We start from the raw sequence: 20,940 nt of genomic DNA, 5'->3' as shown, positions 1-20,940 counted from the left end.
TAGAATCTTACACTCAAATACAGTTCAGACCAAAAAAAGGAGGATTCTGATTCTATTTAAGGTCCTTCATGACACCACCCCCATGCACATACACACTAAGCTCTCCTTCCTTACTTGCCAGCTAAACCAGCTGTTAATGGACTTTGAAAAGTACACTCAATGAGTGGAAAAGTACTTTTTCACCCTTATACAGCTATGAGAATAATCATTGTAATGTGACGACTTATCTGTCTGTAATCTACACAATTATTTTAAATGAGCAGTGTATATAATGGTATGTCTACATATCCCCAGCTGTAGGCCCATAAGAAGTAAATCACACTCTCATATTATGTTCTGAAAGAAAATTCTTAACTTATATCACAAATAAATTTAAGAAAGCTGATTTTATACAGATACATATATATATATATTATTTTTATATAACTAAAAATCATTACTATTATATATTAGCAGTGAGCTACAACTTAGATAATAGAACAGATGTTTTTCTAAAGAACCCCCTTCCAAATTCTAATTCAGACTCATTTTTTAAAAGTCAACTAAAAAATCTTCAAAATTCAATGAATAGAATTGCTTAGCAAGTAGGGAAATGTACTAAACTTTAATTCAAAATTCCAAGACCAACTGAATCAGGGCCTAATATAGAGAAAAACCTAATAAATGTATATTGGATAAAGATCTGTAGACACAAACCTAACAAAGTGAAAAGGCTAGCAAATGCTAAGGGTAACAAACTGGAAATCCTGAAAAGTATATCTTATCAAAATCTTCCTTTGTAACTAAGTACATTTCTATACCACGTAAAGCATTCCTGTCTGTATACGCAAATTCATAGGCTGAGCACTTTCTGTTTCACTAAAATTCACTAGAAAATAGTAAAATTATTTCCTGTCGTATTGAGGATATTCTTTCATATGGTTCTTTTTGCAATGGGTAAGATAAATTACTATGAAATGAATTGCCCAATTTTCAAAGTATATAGGAAATTTAGTATAAAGAGGCAGGTCACAGTTGATTGATAGTTTGCTTAATTCTATCCCCATATGAGAGAGCACCAGTTCTCTGAGAACTTAGGGTAGAAAAATACTTCCTTTCCCTCCCATCTCTTTTCTAGACCAGGAAAAGTTATTTTTTTGTCTGTAATGTCACAAGCTCCAGCTCTTTCCCATGAAATGATAAGACTCAGAGATGTATTTGAATTTGTACTAATGGCCAGTATAGCTGGCCATGAACCTGGTCCCTCTAAACAGAGTAGATATAGGTGTATCTTCATTCCCCATACAGAGGACAGTGGCATTCTCTCTGGGCCAATACAAAATTTCTAAGGGCTAAACATTTCACAATTTGGGGAATTAGACCTATTTATTCCACAGGCATTTGTTGAGAGCTTACTATGTTCCGAGTCCTGATAGGGCATTAGGGAACCTGACGTTTAGAGAGGGAGAGAGCCCACATACAATGATTACAACATAAGCCAGTGAGTGAAAATGTAGAGCTGTGCACAGATTGACTTGGGAACAGCCAGAAGAGACCCCTTACCCAGCCTGGGTGGAGGTTAACGAAGGTTTTCTAGACAGGGAGGTGCCGAAGCTGAGTCCTAGAGGAGTTCAACAGGAAAAGAGAGTGGGGTATGGAGGGGAAATGCATTCCAGACAAGAATCTAATTAACTTCTGTGAAACTGAACTGGAGCAGAGAATCCAACGTGAGCTGAAGCTGGAGTCAGGCTTGTCCAGGCACTTCGGATAAGCTAACAGGTGGGACAAGCCTCCTGGAAGTCAGTTTCCAGAATGGATTCACGAGGTTTTTTTTTGGCGGGGGGAGAACCTTGAGTCAGGGAGTTTGCCAACATGAGACAAATGTGTGTGTGTGTGTGTGTAACATATGGTGTCAGCCCTCTTCTCCAGCACATGTGCTTGTTTACACTTTATGGAGGAAGGGGCTGCAGGTGGTGACTGAATGAGCTCTTTCAAGATTCTGGAGTGACACGGTCAGGACCTTGAGGGTTGCATCCAAACTCCTTAGCATGACATTCAAGGACACTGATGATCTGGTCTTAACTTACCTGATCTTCCAGCCTGATCTTCTACCATATTTTTTCTTTTCCCTTCCCCATTCTATGCTCCATACTTATTGAATTACCCAGGTTCAGAGTTTGGCAAACTATGGCCCTGTTTTTGTAAATAAAGTTTTACAGGAACCACACTAATTCGTTTACATATTACCTTTGGCTGCTTCTGTGCTAGGATGGCAGAGCTGAGTAGTCGCAACGAGGCCAGATGGCCCCCAAAGCAAAAATATTCACTATCAGGCCCTTTACAGAAACAGTTTGCTGACCCCTGCTCTAGTTCCCTGAAAGTGCCAGACTTGCTTTTGTCTCCTAATCATTGTTAGAATTTGTAGAATCATTGTTCTTTTGCCTAGAATACCCTTCCCCAATCTCTGCATTATTTGACTAAGTCCTGTCTGACTTCAGATGTCAGCTGAGGAGCCACCTCCTGGGAAGCCTTCTCTGACTTCCCATCTCCAGTCTAGTAAAGGTGCTACTCTTATGTGCTTCCATAATGCCCTGGGCTTATCTATATCCGAACACTTAGAAAATTGTACTTACTGTTTCCTTGGCTTCCTCCGTAAACTCTAAGGCCCTTGAGGGCAGCAATAGTATCTGTAGGACCTAAGCATAGAACTTGGCACAAAATAAGCCCTCAAAAGATGTTTTCTGAATGATTATATAAGAGGAAATTTTGTTGTCCCCAGTTACCTATAAGTTTATGTAAACCGATATATGCCTATGCTTACAAAATGCTACCATCTATATATTTCAAATGCTGGAGACGTTATAACAGGGACTGTTTGCTAAATCATTTGTCTCCGAGTCTGCTGCTACTCCCAGCTTTTCTTTTGTAAGTTTCGCCACATGCAAACCTTTCTGCTCCGTTTTTCCCTAATCAGGGATATGCGTTTCCTACCGTGTTCTGGTTATTCTCCCAGCTCTCCAGACTGCCCTGAGTACAGATATCTTTCTTAACCCACTTAATGCTCCATGGCTTGAGATGAAGTTGAATCATTTTTTTCTGAGCTATGTTGTTGCAATCAAGCATCCTTCCTGTTTCTTAATCTTTTCATAGTCTCAAAAGAAGAATAAAAGTAGAAAAGTATTAATATATTTCTTTTCTGGATTTGGGCTAAGAGCAAATGTCCCAAGCTTTGTTTTTTGTTTTGTTTGCTTATTCATTTTGTTTTTTAATTGTTGATAAAGACCAACATCAGTTTTTTAAAGACTTTGATCATATAGTCAATTTGAAGATGTTCAATGGTTACAGTCTTAAAGCAGGGGCACTCAGAAGTGCATCAAGGATCACTACTTGGCGAACTGTACTAAGCTGGGATGAGAACAGAGACAACCGGTTTGAAACTCATTCCAGGGATTGATGGTTTTGGGTAAGATGCAGTAAATTAAGACCATTTTTATTTAGGAAGGTCCAAGTCCAAGTCATTGTTATGACTTTCTGCATGAGACTGAAATTCATTTATTGGAAATTATATCAAGGCTTCAAGGCATCAAGGCTACTGTATCTATTCATTCCAGAGAAAAGCAGAACTTTTCTCCAAATGGTACTCTTTCTCTCTCTGTGGCATCATGATACTCACAGCACTAACGATTCCCAGGGAAACACTTCGGTCCTGAGGTGTGTCCTGTCCACGGGTGGACTGAAAGAAAAGGAGAGACTGGTCATAAAGGCAGTCTAACTGAAACAGAAAAATTTCCTTCTCCTTTTGCACAAGGGAAATGAATCTTTCTAGAATTTAAGGCAAATGCCGTTCTGCATCACTGAATTCTATTCATAAAGCTTTCAAGAAATGGCAAGACTTTTGTAGCGTTTAGGAGAATTGTATTGAAAGTGATTAGTAGATCAGTTCACACTGGTCTAGGTCAAGATTTCCTCTCTCACAATAACGATTTGTTAGTGGGGCATTGTCATTGATTCCTCTGGGACACTGGTCTCTATAGATGTGCTTCAGAGACTCCCAGGAGAAAAGGGAGAACTCACTAAATGTTTATTCATAAGTCAAGTTGAGGAATTTGCAGTTTTCTAAATTCTAATTGGTACCAATCATCCCTGCACTCCTGAGATAATTAATCAAAGTCTGAGAAGCAATGATGTTATGAGTTTTAGATCTTGAATTTCTCTATTTCTCCAAGAAGAGAAATCAGTGGTCGCAATAATTAAACGGGATCCTCTAATGAACTGAACTGAATCAAGGCTAGGAAATTTGATTAATAATATGAAAAATGGCCAGGTATTAAGGAATGCAATAGTAACAGAACTGTGTTTGATTTTCTTATGAACTATCTTATGGTGATAAGTGAAAAGACAAGACCCTAAAGTGTTGAGGGTCATACAGAGAGTGGATGGATATAGCATGTATGTTGCTAACTGTTGGAGGAGACTCTTTGTAAAAGAGGAAGATACAGCTGGAATTATAACCTAAAAAAATAAACTTTAATGAGGTATAACTTACGTAGAATACAATGCAGTCATTTTAAGTTCATTATTTAACGAATTCTGACAGATGTATACACCTGTGTAACCACCACTTCTATTAAGGTTCAGAATGTCCTCAGCACTCCAGAAAGTTCCTTTGTGCCCATTTTCAGTTGGCCTAACTCAAGCCCTCTGTCCCACTGCAACCACCACCACAATCTGATCTGATTTCTATGTCTATAGATTTCTTGACTGCCATATGGTTTTATATTAAACCATACAATATATATACTCTTTTGTGTCTGGATGCTTTCACTTAGCAAACTATCTTTGAGATTCATCCATATTGTTGAGTATAAAAAGTTCATTCCTTTAACTGCTAAGTAGTGTGTTCCATTACATGAATATATCACCTTTTTTTCCCGCACCACATGGCTCGTGGGATGTTAGTTCCCTGACCAGGGATCGAACCCAGGCCCTCAGCAGTGAAAGCGCAGAGTCCTAACCACTGGACCATCAGAGAATTCCCTATATCACACCTTTTAAATTCATTTACTAGTTGATGAGTTTTTGAGTTGTTTCAGTTTTGATTATTATATATAAAGCTGTGGTGAACACTCATGTAGGCATTTTTTTGTGAGTAGATGCTTTTATTTACTTGAGATTAATGATTAAGACAGAATTTCCTAAGTAAGAGGTAAGAGTATATTTAATTTTTTAAGAAAGAGCCAACTGTTCTCCAGTGAGGTTGCACCATTTTACAGTTCCATTAACAAATGTATGAGAGTCCTAGTGGCTCCATATTTCATCAATATTTATTATTATTATTTTTTAAAAGACATATCATAGGAGTAAAGTTTTCTCTTTATTAATTTAATTTGTGTTTCTGTGATGACTGGTGATGTTTGAGCACATTTTCATATGCACATTTCATATGACTGTTCATATACAACTCTTATGGAGAATTAGTTTAAATCTTTTGTCTATGTAAAAATTAGATTGATTTTCCCTTTATTATTGTCATAAAAGTTTTAAATTCTAGATATGGGTCCTTTGTCAGATGAAAACTTGAGAATATTTTTTGCCAGTCTGTAGCTTACTGTTGATTTGCTTTATATTTTGATATACAGAAGTTTTTAATTTTTGAGATCTAATTTATCACTTTTTTTCTTCTTATGGTTCGTTTTTTTTTTTGGCATCTTGCCAAAAAAAATTTTGCCTACCCCAAGATTGCAAAGATTTCCTTCTCTGTTTTCTTTTAGATGTTACGGTCTATGTATTTTGAGTTAATTTTTAACATTACTTGTGGTGAAGGTCTGATGGCAAAATTTTTTCTCAGGTTTTTGTTTGTTTGAAATGTATTTACATGCCCCTCATTTTGAAAAATATTTTTGCTGTGTAGAGCATTCTAGATACACACTTTATTCCACCTCCCAGGTAATTTAAAGATATTTTTCCATTTTCTTTTTGCTTGCATGGTTTTGAGTGAGACATCAGCAGTATTATGTATGTGTGTTGTAACATGTATATGTGTGTTTTAACCTCTGATTGCTTTAAATATTTTTATTATTGATTTTTGGCAATTTAATTATGATATGTATAGGAGAATTTTCTTTTGTTTGTCTTGCTCAGTATTTGTCGAGCTTCGTGAACAAGTGAATTTATATTTCTCATCCAATTTTGAAATTTTTTTGTCACTATATCTTTTTTGTCCTCCAATTATACATGCATTAGGTTGCTGGATATTGTCCCACAGGCCACTGAGGCTATATTCACTTTGTTTTTAGCTTTTATACCTCCTCTGACATGCGGCTTGGATAGTTTTTACACTTAGTCTTCAAATTCTTTTATTATGAAGTGCTGAATCAGCTATTAAACTAATCCAGTAAAATTTTGCTTCAGCTCTCTGTGTTCTTCAATTACATTTGCTCTTTTTATATTTTTCATTTCCTTCCTCATGTTCATATTTTAAAAAATCTTAGAACATATTTACCAAAGCTATTTCAAATTCCTTGTCTTATAATTCTATCAACTCTATTATTTCTGGTTGTGTTGCTATTATTTTTGTCTAGGAAGTTTTGACTGGATGTTGAACATTTAAATGTTGTTGAATGTCTGTGTCTTTTCTTTCTTTAAAGAAAGTATTACTTTCTTTAAAAAGTATTGTAGTTTGTGAAATAATGCCATTTGCAGCAACATCGATGGACCTAGAGATTATCATACTAAGTGAACTAAGTCAGACAGAGAAAGACAAATATCATATGATACCATTTATAAGTGGAATCTAAAAAAATGATACAAATGAACTTATTTACAAAACAGACACAGACTCACAGACTTGGAAAACAAGCTTATGGTTACCCAAGGGGAAAAGTGCAGGGCAAGTCTAAATTAAGAGGTTGGGATTAACATATACAAACTACTATATGTAAAATAGATAATCAACAAGGACCTACTGTATAGCACAGGGAACTCTACCTGATACTCTGAAATAACCTATATGGGAAAAGAATTTGAAAAAGAATATCTATATATATATATACACATACATATATATATGAATCACTCTGCTGTACACCTAAAACTAACACAACATTGTAAATCAACTATACTCCAATAAAAAAAAGTATTTTCGTTTGTATTGACAGGCTGTCAGTTTATTTGTGGATTTACTTGATTATTTCAAGAATTTCTTCTAAAGCTTTCTTAGGGCACATTAGGGTAGCCTTTATTTTAGGGCCAACTTCTCTCTACTGATAAGGCATGGGGTCTCTAAGGCACTGGGTGTTCAATGAGGTCCTTCCACCCTGTTGCTTGAATCTCAAACATCTAATACTCTGTAAGTTCTGTAGTTGTTTAGCTTTCGACTCCCCAGTACTTGTTATTTCTCTTATAGTTGTTCTTTGCCTGGATTTGTGGAGTCTCAACCTGTTCATGCATATACAGCTCATTATTTTTAGCTATAAACTAGGAAACACTGTTGCAGATTTCTGAAGATTTTTCTTTACATAGATACCTCCTTTTATGTACTCTGTTCCTCAGCTGCTTCAGCCTTCTTTAACTCTGAACTTTGTCTCTTTACCTCAGTGAGACTGCTGTGTCCTGTGTGGGTTTGCCGTCTATACACTGGTATCTAACAGACACCTCCAGGTGGACAGCCCCGGCTATCTTATGGCTCAACTAACTTTTCTCCCTTCTCTCATAGATCAACACCCTTGATTTCTTATTGTCCAATGTCTGAAAATAGTTGTTTCATGTATTTTGTCTAATTTTCCTTAAGAGTTTTTTTTTTAAAAATGTTTGGCTGCGTTGGGTCTTTGTTGCTGCACGCAGGCTTTCTCTAGTTGCAGAGAGCAGGGGCTTCTCTTCGTTGTGGTGTGCGGGCCTCCCATTGCGGTGGCTTCTCTTGTTGTGGAGCACAGGCTCTAGGCATGCAGGCTTCAGTAGTTGTGGCTCGCGGGCTCCAGAGCGCAGGCTCAGCAGCTGCAGCGCACGGGCCTAGTTGCTCTGCGGCATGTGGGATCTTCCTGGACCAGGGCTTGAACCCATGTTCCCTGCATAGGCAGGCGGATTCCCAACCACTGCACCACCAGGGAAGCCCTCCTTAAATGTTTATGGTGGGATGGTTAGTCTAGTAGGGTTATTTTGTTATGGCTATTTATTGAATTCTTACAAAATTTATTGAATGCCAATTTGAAAGTGCAGTCGTCCCAAGAGATGATTTATTCAGAATTAGAGAGACTTGAGAGAGTTCAAAAGCAAGGAGAGGGAATTCCCTGGCAGTCCATTGATTAAGACTCTGTGCTTTCCCTGCTGAGGGAACAGGTTCGATCCCTGGTTGGGGAGCTAGGATCCCACAAGCTGTACAGTATGGCAAAAAAAAAAAAAAAAAAAATCAAAAGCAAGGAAGGCAGCATGAGGAGGGAGAAGATGGTGATCTTAGAGAAGGATGTTATGTAGCAGAAGTTAAAAAAAGAATCACATATCCTATTTATGTATTCAGTTATTAGTGTTAATTTTATTGTTAGTATTATTGATATTCTTTTCTTGTCATTTCACAGAGCATCCTTGATCAAATACTCTGCTTTCTTTGGCAACTGCACCTCCCTTCCCTCTGCCAAATTGACTCATTTTCCTCTTCCTTAAGAAGGCACACTTCTCTATCTTAAAAACAAAACAAAACTTTGATCACCTAACTGTCCTGGATTTATTTTATTGCAAAATATCTTAAGTAATATGTATTTTAGTGTCCTGAGATTTGTTTTCCACTTCATAATTTTACTGAATTTATATACTTAAGACAATTCTTTAATTTTCTTATTATCTTTCAAATACAAAGGGATTTTCTTAGTGCTCATTAAAAAAACTCAATCTGTAGTTGTCAATACCACTGACTACCTCCTTTTTGGAACTCTCTTCTCTCCTGCCTTTTATGACATTACACACTTGTCTTCTCTGTCTCTTCCTCCTTCACCTCGTCTTTTATTCTTAAGGGGAGAACCTCAGTTTTTCTTAACTTATTCTTTCTTTTGTGTAAAGCTAGTCAGTCCCAATACTGACCAGAATATATTCAATTAGATATCCTGTTTAAACAAGAATTCTTTTGATCCATGTGTGGAATAAAATAATAAAACCCTACTGAACTCATCTATATGTTTTGATCAGGCCATGCTTTTATATAGTATTCAGCAAACTTCTTATCTATCTTGTAGTATTTGGATATTTAAATCAGACTGCTAGATCATATATCATGATGTAATTTAGGTTTGAGAGCTGCAATGGGAAACAAAGCCCATTCATAATGGGAATTTTTGGGAATATTTATAAATATTTTATAAATATTTATTATAAATATTATATATATTAAAATATTATATATTTTATTAAAATATGTATATTATATCTGTAATATATAAAATATTATATATTTTAAAATATTAAAATATTATAAATATTTATAAATATTTTATGGGAATATTTATAAATATATTTGGAAGCTGAGGTGGTCCTTGAATGAAGTGAATTACAGGAAATCACTCCTTAAACTCTGAGAGAAAAATCACCACGTGTAAGAAATCTGGTAAGGTAGGGTTGGCTTATCAGCAGGACAGATACAGTGATGTTCCAAGTACAGGATGAAGTGATGCTTGTCCACTGTCCTGACCCAGCCATCTTTCCCTTTCTCCCCTCATGTTCTCTTCTGGTATGCTTGTGTGCTTGGGGAATGAGAGGACCAGGATTAAATGGAGAACTTTATTATGAGGGAACCAAATAGCTATAGGAACTGTTACTAGGAATTGTTGGGGAAGGAAAATGTTCCTCCTACCCTTCTAGGTTCTTTGGTCTAATAATCAAATTGACGTAAGAGAGATTAACAGGAAAAAAACAACCAGAAGTTTAATAACATGTATACCTTCCGTATACATGGGAGAGACCCAGGACGCTGAGTAACTCACCAAAACGGCCAAAGCTGCTGAAACTGTGCAACTCAGACTGGGACTTGAACCCAGATTGGGACTTGAACCCAAGGTCTTTTAATTGAGATCACACACCTGGTCTCAGGACTTAATGAAGCTCAGGTTCTTGATGTCTCACTGCAGAAAGAATTCAGTGAGAGACACAGTGATAGGTAACAAGTGGATTTATTTAGAGAGAAACACACTCCAGAGACAGAGTGTGGGCCACCTCAGAAGGTGAGAGGTCCCGAAATATGGAGTGGTTAGTTTTCATGGGCTGGGTAATTTCATAGGCTAATGAGTGGGAGGATTATTCCAACTATTTCAGGGAAGGGGCAGGGATTTCCAGGAATTGGGCCACCGGCCACCTTTTATGGTTGGCTTCAGAACTGTCATGGCACCTATGGATATGTCATTTAGCATGCTGATGTATTACAATGTGTGTATAATGAGTTCAAGGTCTACTGTATTGGACCTAGTTGGTTTTTTTTTTTTTAAAGATTGATTGATTGATTGATTGCTATGTTGGGTCTTCGTTTCTGTGTTGCGGCAAGCGGGGGCCACTCTTCATCGCGGTGCGCGGGCCTCTCACTACCGCGGCCTCTCTTGTTGCGGAGCACAGGCTCCAGACGCGCAGGCTCAGTAGTTGTGGCTCACGGGCCTAGTTGCTTCGCGGCATGTGGGATCTTCCCAAATCAGGGCTCGAACCCGAGTCCTCTGCATTAGCAGGCAGATTCTCAACCACTGCGCCACCAGGGAAGCCCCAGACCTAGTTGGTTTTAACCAGTTTTTGTCATGTCCTACAGCTATGTCATTCCTTTAAAGGTTGTGCCCTGCCCCTTTCCCTCCTGTTTCACCACCACCTAAAACACCATCTTCAGCTAAAGACAAAAGATGTTGGGATTGGGTGGAGCCAGTTAAGGGAGGTTACCAGGAAAAGCAGATTAAACGAGGGTAAAGTTGTTATACAAATTTAAGTTCTTGCCTTCTGCATTGATAAGAGTTTCTAGGGACAAGGTCATCCTCCCTCTTCCTGGTACAGGGATGGAGACCCTTCCAAATGAACATTTCCCCTACACATGTAAATGTCTCTTACAAAAGGGTAACTTCTACTTAGTTTTCAGAGCTTCTCCCATGTCTGCACTTTCTTTAAAATAATCAGCCTAAAATAATCCTTATGCCAAAGAGACATACAGTAAGTCCCTACATATGAACCTTCAAGTTTCGAACTTTCAAAGATGCAAACATGGGGCTTCCCTGGTGGCGCAGTGGTTGAAAATCTGCCTGCCAATGCAGGGCACACGGGTTCGAGCCCTGGTCTGGGAGGGTCCCACATGCCGCGGAGCAGCTAGGCCCGTGAGCCACAATTACTGAGCCTGCGCGTCTGGAGCCTGTGCTCCGCAACAAGAGAGGCCGTGACAGTGAGAGGCCCGCGCACCGCGATGAAGAGTGGCCCCCACTTGCCGCAACTGGAGAAAGCCCTCGCACAGAGACGAAGACCCAACACGGCCAATAAATAAATAAATAAATAATTAATTTAAAAAAAAAGAAAAAAGATGCAAACATGCACTCGCATGTCCAATCACGTAAGTTAGTTCACGTGTCTGGCGTACACTGTCACATGCGTGCGTGCACCCTCTACACAAGTGGTTGTGCTTTTGTGTACTTTACTGTACAGTACTGTGTAGAGTACAGTAGTACAGTATCTTTATTTCAAGCCCAGGATGTCCGGAAGCAAGCGTAAAAGCAGCGGTGATGTAGCTGGTACTGCTAAGAAGTGCCAAGGGATAACGATGGAAACAAAAGTGAAAATAATTGAGAAAGTGGAGCAAGGCGAAAAGGTGGAATTGGAGGCCCAGAGAAAGGATGAAGAGAGACAAGAGGAAGAAGAAGTAACTGAAGAATCTGATTTTGGACACACACAGCAGTGAGCAGTAGCTTGCAGTAAACAACAGCAGTGAGCAGTAGCTGGAAGCAAGACCTTAGTTCCCTGACAGGGAATTGAACCCTGGTCACCTGGGTGTAAACCAGGAGTCCTAACCGCTAGACCACGAAGGCCAGAGGCTAGAGCCTACATCACAGTCCTTGCCTGCCTTGACAAGAAAATTCTGACAAGGAGGTGGAAGGTAAAGAGGAAAGTAAAGTATTTATTGGAAAAGCAGAGTACGTGCAGAAAGACGCATGGGCAAACTCTGCGAGGGAGTTGTGAGAGTCGTGCCTTTGGAAAGCTTAAATCATTTATAAGGGGACAGTTTTCTGGGTCTATGTCTTCCCTCTGGCCAATCATCTGGTTTTGCCTCCCTTGCTAATTTGTCTCAGGACCCTCCCCTAAGTGTGCACACACCCCTCAGCCAAGATGGATTTTAGTGCAAGGGCGTCTGGGAGGAAAGTAGCAAGACTTATTGTGGCCTGGCGTCCCCTGCCTTTTGACCCCCAAGTAGCCCTTCTGCGCATGTGCAGTGTCTCCCTTGCCCCAAGGAGGGGGAATATGTGATCTCTTGATCCTTTACTCCTACAGGGTTTAGCCCCTCTCTGTTCCTGCCATGACTGTTATCTTAAGGTGTCCACAGGAGACAAAGCCTGGCTATTTACCCTGTTTCTGTTATTTCTATTTCAGAGAGCAAACAGGAGGCTGATTGTAAATGCCTAACCTGGAGCCCACCTATCTCCTGTCTCAGGAAATGCAAACAGGAGGCTAGTTCTAAGTGTCCGGCCTGAAGCCCACCTTTTTCCTGCCCCATGAAATGTGAATGGGAGGCCAGTTGTAAATGCCTGACCTGGAGCCCACCTATCTCCTGTCTCAAACCGAAGAGATTCATGATGCAGGAAATGGCAAGGGGATTTTCTTTATTTGAGGAGGCACTGTTAGTTTTTGAGGCACAGGACTTGAACATAGAACGGTACACGAAGGTTGCAGCAGCCGTTCAGAATGCAATCCAGTGCTACCGTGTCATCTATGATGAGAAAGAAAGAGCTACTACCCAGACATCACTGGATCGTTTTTTCAAGAGGGTAGATAGAATTGAATCCAGCAAGGAACCAGAACCTGTGCCATCAACGTCAGGTGTGAGTGAAATTGCAGTTTGTCCTCCGTTTCCTATTGCTGACGATCCTTCAGCTCTACCATCTCCCACCTCCTCTCCCTCCTCCAGTCAGTAACTCTTCTTGCCTGTTCACTCGATGCCAGCCCCTGTGTGCCAGCTGTTGTACTGTACTACTGTACTTTTCAAGGTACTGTACTGTAAGATTAAAAATGTTTATTTTTTGTGTTTGTTTGTTATGTATTATTTGTGTGAAAAGTGTTTTAAACCTATTACAGTACAGTACTATGTAGCCGATTGTGTTAGTTGGGTACCTAGGCTAACTTTGTTGGACTTACGAACAAATTGGACTTATGAAGATGCTCTTGGAACAGAATTCGTTTGTATGTCAGGGACTAACTATATTTTGGGGCGATAAATTCTGCTCCCCTACAGAATACTCTCCAGGCTGACTCACCTGGGTGCCATGATCTGAGAGAACAGGACTAGAGGTTTTTCTAGCAAGCACTGGAATATGTGATGTGAGGACAAATACAAATATAAGAGGCTAATTCTCCCTGTTGAAAATAAGGGAAGAGACTTCTTTCTTCTCCCTTTTCTTGGAGCACATACTTTAGAAAACTTCTAACTGTAAGGTCTTTCTTTGTCTCGTTGAAATGTATATAAATTTTTTAGAAGCTAAGTAAGCCTCTTGCCACCTTTCTGACCCAGAACTGTCTTTCTCAAGGACCTGGGAGCCATCTCTTTGAAATGTAAACTGCAAGGGAGATAGAGCTCTCTCTCACAGTTTCTGTGGGAGGGTAGAAGCCTAACTGACTTGGGTGTTTTCCTCCAAGTTGCAAAACTCTCTCCTGTCATAAAGATATGAGAAGTTTGTTTTTCCTCTGGATAAATCCAATTAGCGAACACAGATGGTCACTCGAATTACCAGATGAATCTAGGATGAACTATGTCTTACAAATTGTGCTGTCAAATCTTCTTACTTGGAGACTAGTTACTGTTTATCTTGAAAATATGTATGTAATGGATTGTGTTTGCTTGGTTATATGAAAGGTTGAGGTTTCTTTCTGTTTTTGCAAACTCTTAGCGGGTTGCCTATGATACGCATCATATTCTGGTTTAATGCTTATTTAATAATAAAAGTATTTTCTTTCTCTACTGCCTTTGTGGAGAGGTTTTCTGGGCTGGGAGATTTTGTTTTTAATTATATTTCCCCAACAATGGATAATGGAGGAGAAGCAACATTTAAAATGTTCAGAGCCAGAAGCAAGAGCAAGAGTGAGTCTGTGAAAAATTCTTCCCAACATTGGTCACATGAGACTGTAAGCAGACAGTATCATTGATGTCTACTCAAGGCAGAAATTCTCTACCATCAGGCGTATTCTCTGCAATGCAGCATATACTATCACAAAGGCACTGTAGCAGTTTATCTTAAATTTGACAGAATCATATACATTTATGCATTACAAATAATATGTTGCGAAGCTAAAAGTGACTTCTTTAAAACGTAAATAAATTAAAAATACATTTCAGTTAACCATGTTAGAGGAAATCTAAAGGTATATATGTTATTAAACTTCTGGTTGTTTTTTTCCTGTTAATCTCTCTTATGTCAATTTGATTATTAGACCAGTCAAAGAACCTAGAAGGGCAGGAGGAACATTTTCCCGTGTCCCCTGCATTCGCAGGCGGACTCCTAAACACTGTGCCACCAGGAAAGTCCCTGGACATTCTGTTTCTATCCTGAGTTTCCTCAGGGCTCACCATCTGGGGCGGCTGTAATGTGGTGGTTTGATGGCTGCAACATCCTTTGTTTACTGATATGGCAGGCAGGATTTTAGTTCACAATATTATAATGGTTAAACATTGGTTTTGAGGCTAATAAAAGGAAAGAAGTTTACCTGCTTGGACCTTGGTTTTCTAGGAAGTTAGGGCTGAAGCCCAATTTACTTACTTATGTAATAGCAATATAGCATCAGTGTTTCTATCGCTTTTGAATCCCTCTCACTGCTCCTGGCTCACCCTCTACTGTCATCAACTCCACCTGTCTAGTTTCCTTAGCTAACTGATAACATGCTCGTTGATGTATCTGCAGGAATAACTTTAAGTGTTACCCTACTAATTTGGATGTTTGAATTTAAAGGAGAATTATAGGAGACAGAATAATCTAAGGTCAAAAATAATTACTCTGCAATGGTAGATTTTCAGGTAGATAACAGAGGTAGATGATTTTGGACAGGTGACTACCTTGCTACTGCTAAACTTCTGATCAGAACATTTCATTGCCTGACTTCATGCAAGGCAATTCCTGGGTGTCTTTCTACAGTAGAAAACAGTGGTATCCTCAACCATTATAGGCTTATGGATGCTGATTCCTACCATTTACCCTGAATTTGGTCACCTGTGCCTGACTTAGAGCACAAGACATTCAAAACCACAACAAGTGATGATTCAGCACAAAAAATGCAAAGAGCTCATTTGTTCCTAATGTTTACATATCCTAGAATTACATTAGATTTCTGTCTTATAGAAATATGCACTTAGGACCTTGTTTCCCTCACAAAGTTGTTGTGCAATTAACTAGAGCTATGTCACTTGGGAAATTAAAAGCACTATACAAGTGTTATGAATGTTTTGTCTGTTTTATATAGCTTATTGTGATTCCAAGCTATTTTACTACATATGTGCTAGCTCACATTTATCTTACTTACCTTTTCTGCCAGACTCCAAGAAATAGTAGTGATTTGTGGTTATTTACAGCAGAAAAGATAGCTGTGGAGAATCTGAAGTTGGCAATTAACAAAGCCATTGGAAGAATAACAGATGGAATAAGATAAAATTTCAGAGGGTTCCAAGAGGTGAGAATAGACCATAACAGAGAATCTGGGGCAGATGATACTCAGGAGCCAAGCAGGTAGGCGCTCAGCATCCAAACTGATAATCAACCAGCAGTAAAGATTCCAGCTACCAGGATGGTGTTGGAACAAAACGCCAACCCTGAGAGGGGATCCTGGAGAAGCCCAGTTACTACAGATTCAAGTTGGGGTTGGGAGGAGGCTGAGGAATGAAGAAAAAATGTGTTGCTAAAAACTCAGCAATATCAGCTAATGAGAGGAGCATCAGCTCATAAAATATTGTATTATTTTTCTGAATTGTGTGTTATTTATAGTATTTTGTTGCTTTTTAAAATTGCATTTTTTGGAATATTACTCAGCCATAAAAAGAAACGAAATTGAGTTATTTGCAGTGAGGTGGATGGACCTAGAGTCTGTCATACAGAGTGAAGTAAGTCAGAAAGAGAAAAACAAATACAGTATGCTAACACATATATATGGAATCTAAAAAAAAAATAGAAAAATGGTTCTGGAGAACCTAGGGGCAGGACAGGAATAAAGATGCAGACGTAGAGAATGGACTTGAGGACATGGGGAGGGGGAAGGGTAAGCTGGGACGAAGTGAGAGAGTGGCATGGACATATATACACTACCAAATGTAAAATAGCTAGTGGGAAGCAGCGGCATAGCACAGGGAGATCAGCTCGGTGCTTTGTGACCACCTAGAGGGGTGGGATAGGGAGGATGGGAGGGAGATGCAAGAGGGAGGGGATATGGGGATATATGTATACATATAGCTGATTCACTTTGTTATACAGCAGAAACTAACACACCATTGTAAAGCAATTATACTCCAATAAAGATGTTTAAATAAATAAATAAATAAAATTGCATTTTTTGTGATTATTTTCCCCTTCATTTAAAATGCATATTAATTTTTGTACCTAATCAGTATTTGTAATTTAGTATTCTTTTTCTTAAAGATGGCCTCCCTCTATGTGCTTTAGCTACCACAAGTCTGGGTCCATCATGTAAACACTGAAAAGATTAAACCATCATCTCCCAGGAAGATGACTCATGTTAGAGTTTCCTCTGAATGGGCAACCATCACTAAGAAAAAAATCTTGGTTTTTCCTAGCTCTCAAAACATGAAATGCCATCTTTTGTTTCAGAACTCAAGTGCCTCAGAATGGCTGGTGAAATTTCTGGGCTTTGAAAATAATTACTAGGTACAAAAATGAGAAGTGGTGTACAGAATCAGAAAGGAGTTAGAAAATTTCCCAGTGCCCTTTTAAAAGTCAGATCAAGTCTTCACTACATTTACAGATTCAGAGTGTTATTCTGATGCGTCAATTTTCTGCTCTGCAATGGTTTCAGCTGAGATTACAAATTTAAGCACCAAATTTGTAGAGGACCCAAATCTGACGGAAGTATGCATTTCTCAAAGTTAAAAATAAAGATTTTTAAAAATTGTACATTTTTTTAAATAAAATAAAAAATAAAGGTAATGATAATCAAAGTGAAGCAACCTAAGAGTCCAATGACAGATGAATGAATAAAGATGTGGTATATATATATATACACACACACACACACACAATGGAATATTACTCAGTCATAAAAAAAATGTAATTTGCAGCAACACAGACGGACCAAGAGACTTTCATACTAAGTGAACTAAGTCAGACAGAGAAAGACAAATATCATGTGATATCACTTACATGTGGAATCTAAAAATATGATCCAAATGAACTTATTTACAAAACAGAAACAGACTCATGGACATAGAAAACAAACTTATGGTTACCAAAGAAGGAAGTGAGGGAGGGATAAATTAGGGGTTTGGGTTTAAAATACACACATTACTATATATAAAATAGATAATCAACAAGGACCTACTGTATAGCACAGGGAACTGTACTCAATATCTTGTAATGGCCTGTAATGGAAAAGAATCTGAAAAAGAATAGATATATATGAGTATGCATAGCTGAATCACTTTGCTGTGCACCTGAAACTAACACAACATTGTAAATCAACTATATTTCAGTAAAAATTTTAAAAAATGATAATCAAAGCAAACATTTGCATAGTGCTTACTGTGTGCCAGGTACTATTCTAAGTGCTCTTTATAAGCATTAAGTCTTTGTAATCTTTACAACAAGCCTGTGTGTTAATGTTACTATTATTATTTCATTTTATATTGTATGAAGAAAGTGAGACACATAACAGTGAAGTAACTTGGTCCTACAACTAGTAAATGACAGATTTCAACCCAGAAAACATAGTTTCAGCATTTGGGTTTGAGAAAGTAGTATTTCTGGAAGAAGAGGAGGCATTTCTAGAATAAGAGGTACAAAAGGAACTGCAAAATGGTGTTATGAAATAGAAGGAAATGTTAGGTTCAAATATATTCCTGGCTTCCGCATGCCCCTTTGCCAGAGCTAGATGATCCTCTTTAGATGCCGTTCTTCATCTCATTCCCATGATCAAACCTGACCTGCAGCAGGAGAGTGGTAAGCTCCTAACATTTAAGTGGTTCAGTTCTTAGTCTCAGTGAGTTCTGAAGACTGAGCTTTTGCCTGCATCCTGAGGCCCACATTTTTTCTTCATTCCTCAGCCTCCCCCAAACCCCAACTTGAATCTGTAGTAACTGGGCTTCTCCAGGATCCCCTCTCAGGGTTGGAGTTTTGTTCCAACACCATCCTGGTAGCTGGAATCTTTACTGCTGGTTGATTATCAGTTTGGATGCTGAGTGCCTACCTGCTTGGCTCCTGAGTATCATCTGCCCCAGATTCTCTGTTATGGTCTATTCTCACCTCTTGGAACCCTCTGAAATTTTATCTTATTCCATCTGTTATTCTTCCAATGGCTGTGTTAATTGCCAACTTCAGATTCTCCCCAGCTATCTTTTCTGCTGTAAGTAACCACAAATCACTACTATTTCTTGGAGTCTGGCAGAAAAGGTAAATAAGATAAATATGAGCTAGTGCATATGTAGTAAAATAGCTTGGAATCACAATAAGCTATATAAAACAGACAAAACATTCATAACACTTGTATAGTGCTTTTAATTTCCCAAGTGACATAGCTCTAGTTAATTGCACAACAACTTTGTGAGGGAAACAAGGTCCTAAGTGCATATTTCTATAAGACAGAAATCTAATGTAATTCTAGGATATGTAAACATTAGGAACAAATGAGCTCTTTGCATTTTTTGTGCTGAATCATCACTTGTTGTGGTTTTGAATGTCTTGTGCTCTAAGTCAGGCACAGGTGACCAAATTCAGGGTAAATGGTAGGAATCAGCATCCATAAGCCTATAATGGTTGAGGATACTACTGTTTTCTACTGTAGAAAGACACCCAGGAATTGCCTTGCATGAAGTCAGGCAATGAAATGTTCTGATCAGAAGTTTAGCAGTAGCAAGGTAGTCACCTGTCCAAAATCATCTACCTCTGTTATCTACCTGAAAATCTACCATTGCAGAGTAATTATTTTTGACCTTAGATTATTCTGTCTCCTATAATTCTCCTTTAAATTCAAACATCCAAATTAGTAGGGTAACACTTAAAGTTATTCCTGCAGATACATCAACGAGCATGTTATCAGTTAGCTAAGGAAACTAGACAGGTGGAGTTGATGACAGTAGAGGGTGAGCCAGGAGCAGTGAGAGGGATTCAAAAGCGATAGAAACACTGATGCTATATTGCTATTACATAAGTAAGTAAATTGGGCTTCAGCCCTAACTTCCTAGAAAACCAAGGTCCAAGCAGGTAAACTTCTTTCCTTTTATTAGCCTCAAAACCAATGTTTAACCATTATAATATTGTGAACTAAAATCCTGCCTGCCATATCAGTAAACAAAGGATGTTGCAGCCATCAAACCACCACATTACAGCCGCCCCAGATGGTGAGCCCTGAGGAAACTCAGGATAGAAACAGAATGTCCAGGGACTTTCCTGGTGGCACAGTGTTTAGGAGTCCGCCTGCGAATGCAGGGGACACGGGTTTGATTCCTGGTCCGGGAAGATCCCACATGCCATGGAGCAGCTAAGTCTGTGCACCACAGCTACTGAAGCCCGCGCGCCTAGAGCCTGTGCTCTGCAACAAGAGAAGCCACCGCAGTGAGAAGCCCGTGCACCGCAACGAAGCGTAACCCCCGCTCGCTGCAGCTAGAGGAAGCCTGTGGGCAGCAAAGAAGACCCAACGCAGCCAAAAAGAAATAAATAAAATAATAAATTTATATTAAAAAAAAAAAGAAAAGAAACAGGATGCCCACCATCTAGCAGTCAACTGCTGCAGCCAACCCGGCAGTGCACCCTGAGGAGACTCAGGATGAGAAAGAATAGGATGCTAGCCTCAGATAGCTGAGCTGCGTATCAAAGGAATGATGTCAGTGAGCCCAGACTCTTGCATCTTCCCATACACAGAAAAGTGCTAAATTCCTGAAATTGAGATGGCTGGTTTTCTTTAATCAACAGTAATCTTTTGATGGTCTGACTACCTGGTCTTTTGTTACAAAAACTCCTATACATCCTGTCTCCCCCCTTGCCTCTTCAGAGCAGTTTCTCAGCGTTATCTGAGATGCTGTGTCCCAGGCTTGAAGTCCTCAGAATGTCCGCTGAATAAAACATACCTCTTAACTTTTAGGTTGTGCAATGTTTTTCAGTTGACAATATCAATTTTCTTAGAAATGTAGTTTATTTTTACTTCATCACTTAGCTTTGGTACATGATATTCACCCCGCTTGAAATGTCCTCCTTCCTCTTTACCAAGCCCTATCTCACCCCGAAGTGAAGAGTCTACAAACAGGAAGATTCTATTCAATAATCATTTCCTTCACAAATTCCCCCAAATACACTATTTGTTCTTTAGTCTTCATGACTTAGGAAAAAGGCATAAAGATCTAAGCCAAGAATTCCATGTGATTACAATCCTGGATAAACAAGACCAAAGTAATAGTCACTAAAAGCAACATTTCTTTGGTTTAATAAATATCTGCTCTACAAGAACTTAAGCCCCCCTCACATTTCTTCCAAATAGTTTTCAGGCAAATAAATCCCTGACTTCACCATCCCTTCCAGGTCTCAAGATATGACAGAACAAGCCTGAATTCTA

This window comes from Balaenoptera ricei, chromosome 8 (assembly GCF_028023285.1).
Source record: "Balaenoptera ricei isolate mBalRic1 chromosome 8, mBalRic1.hap2, whole genome shotgun sequence".
Lineage (NCBI taxonomy): Eukaryota > Metazoa > Chordata > Mammalia > Artiodactyla > Balaenopteridae > Balaenoptera > Balaenoptera ricei.
Note: the sequence above shows the minus strand (reverse complement) of the source record.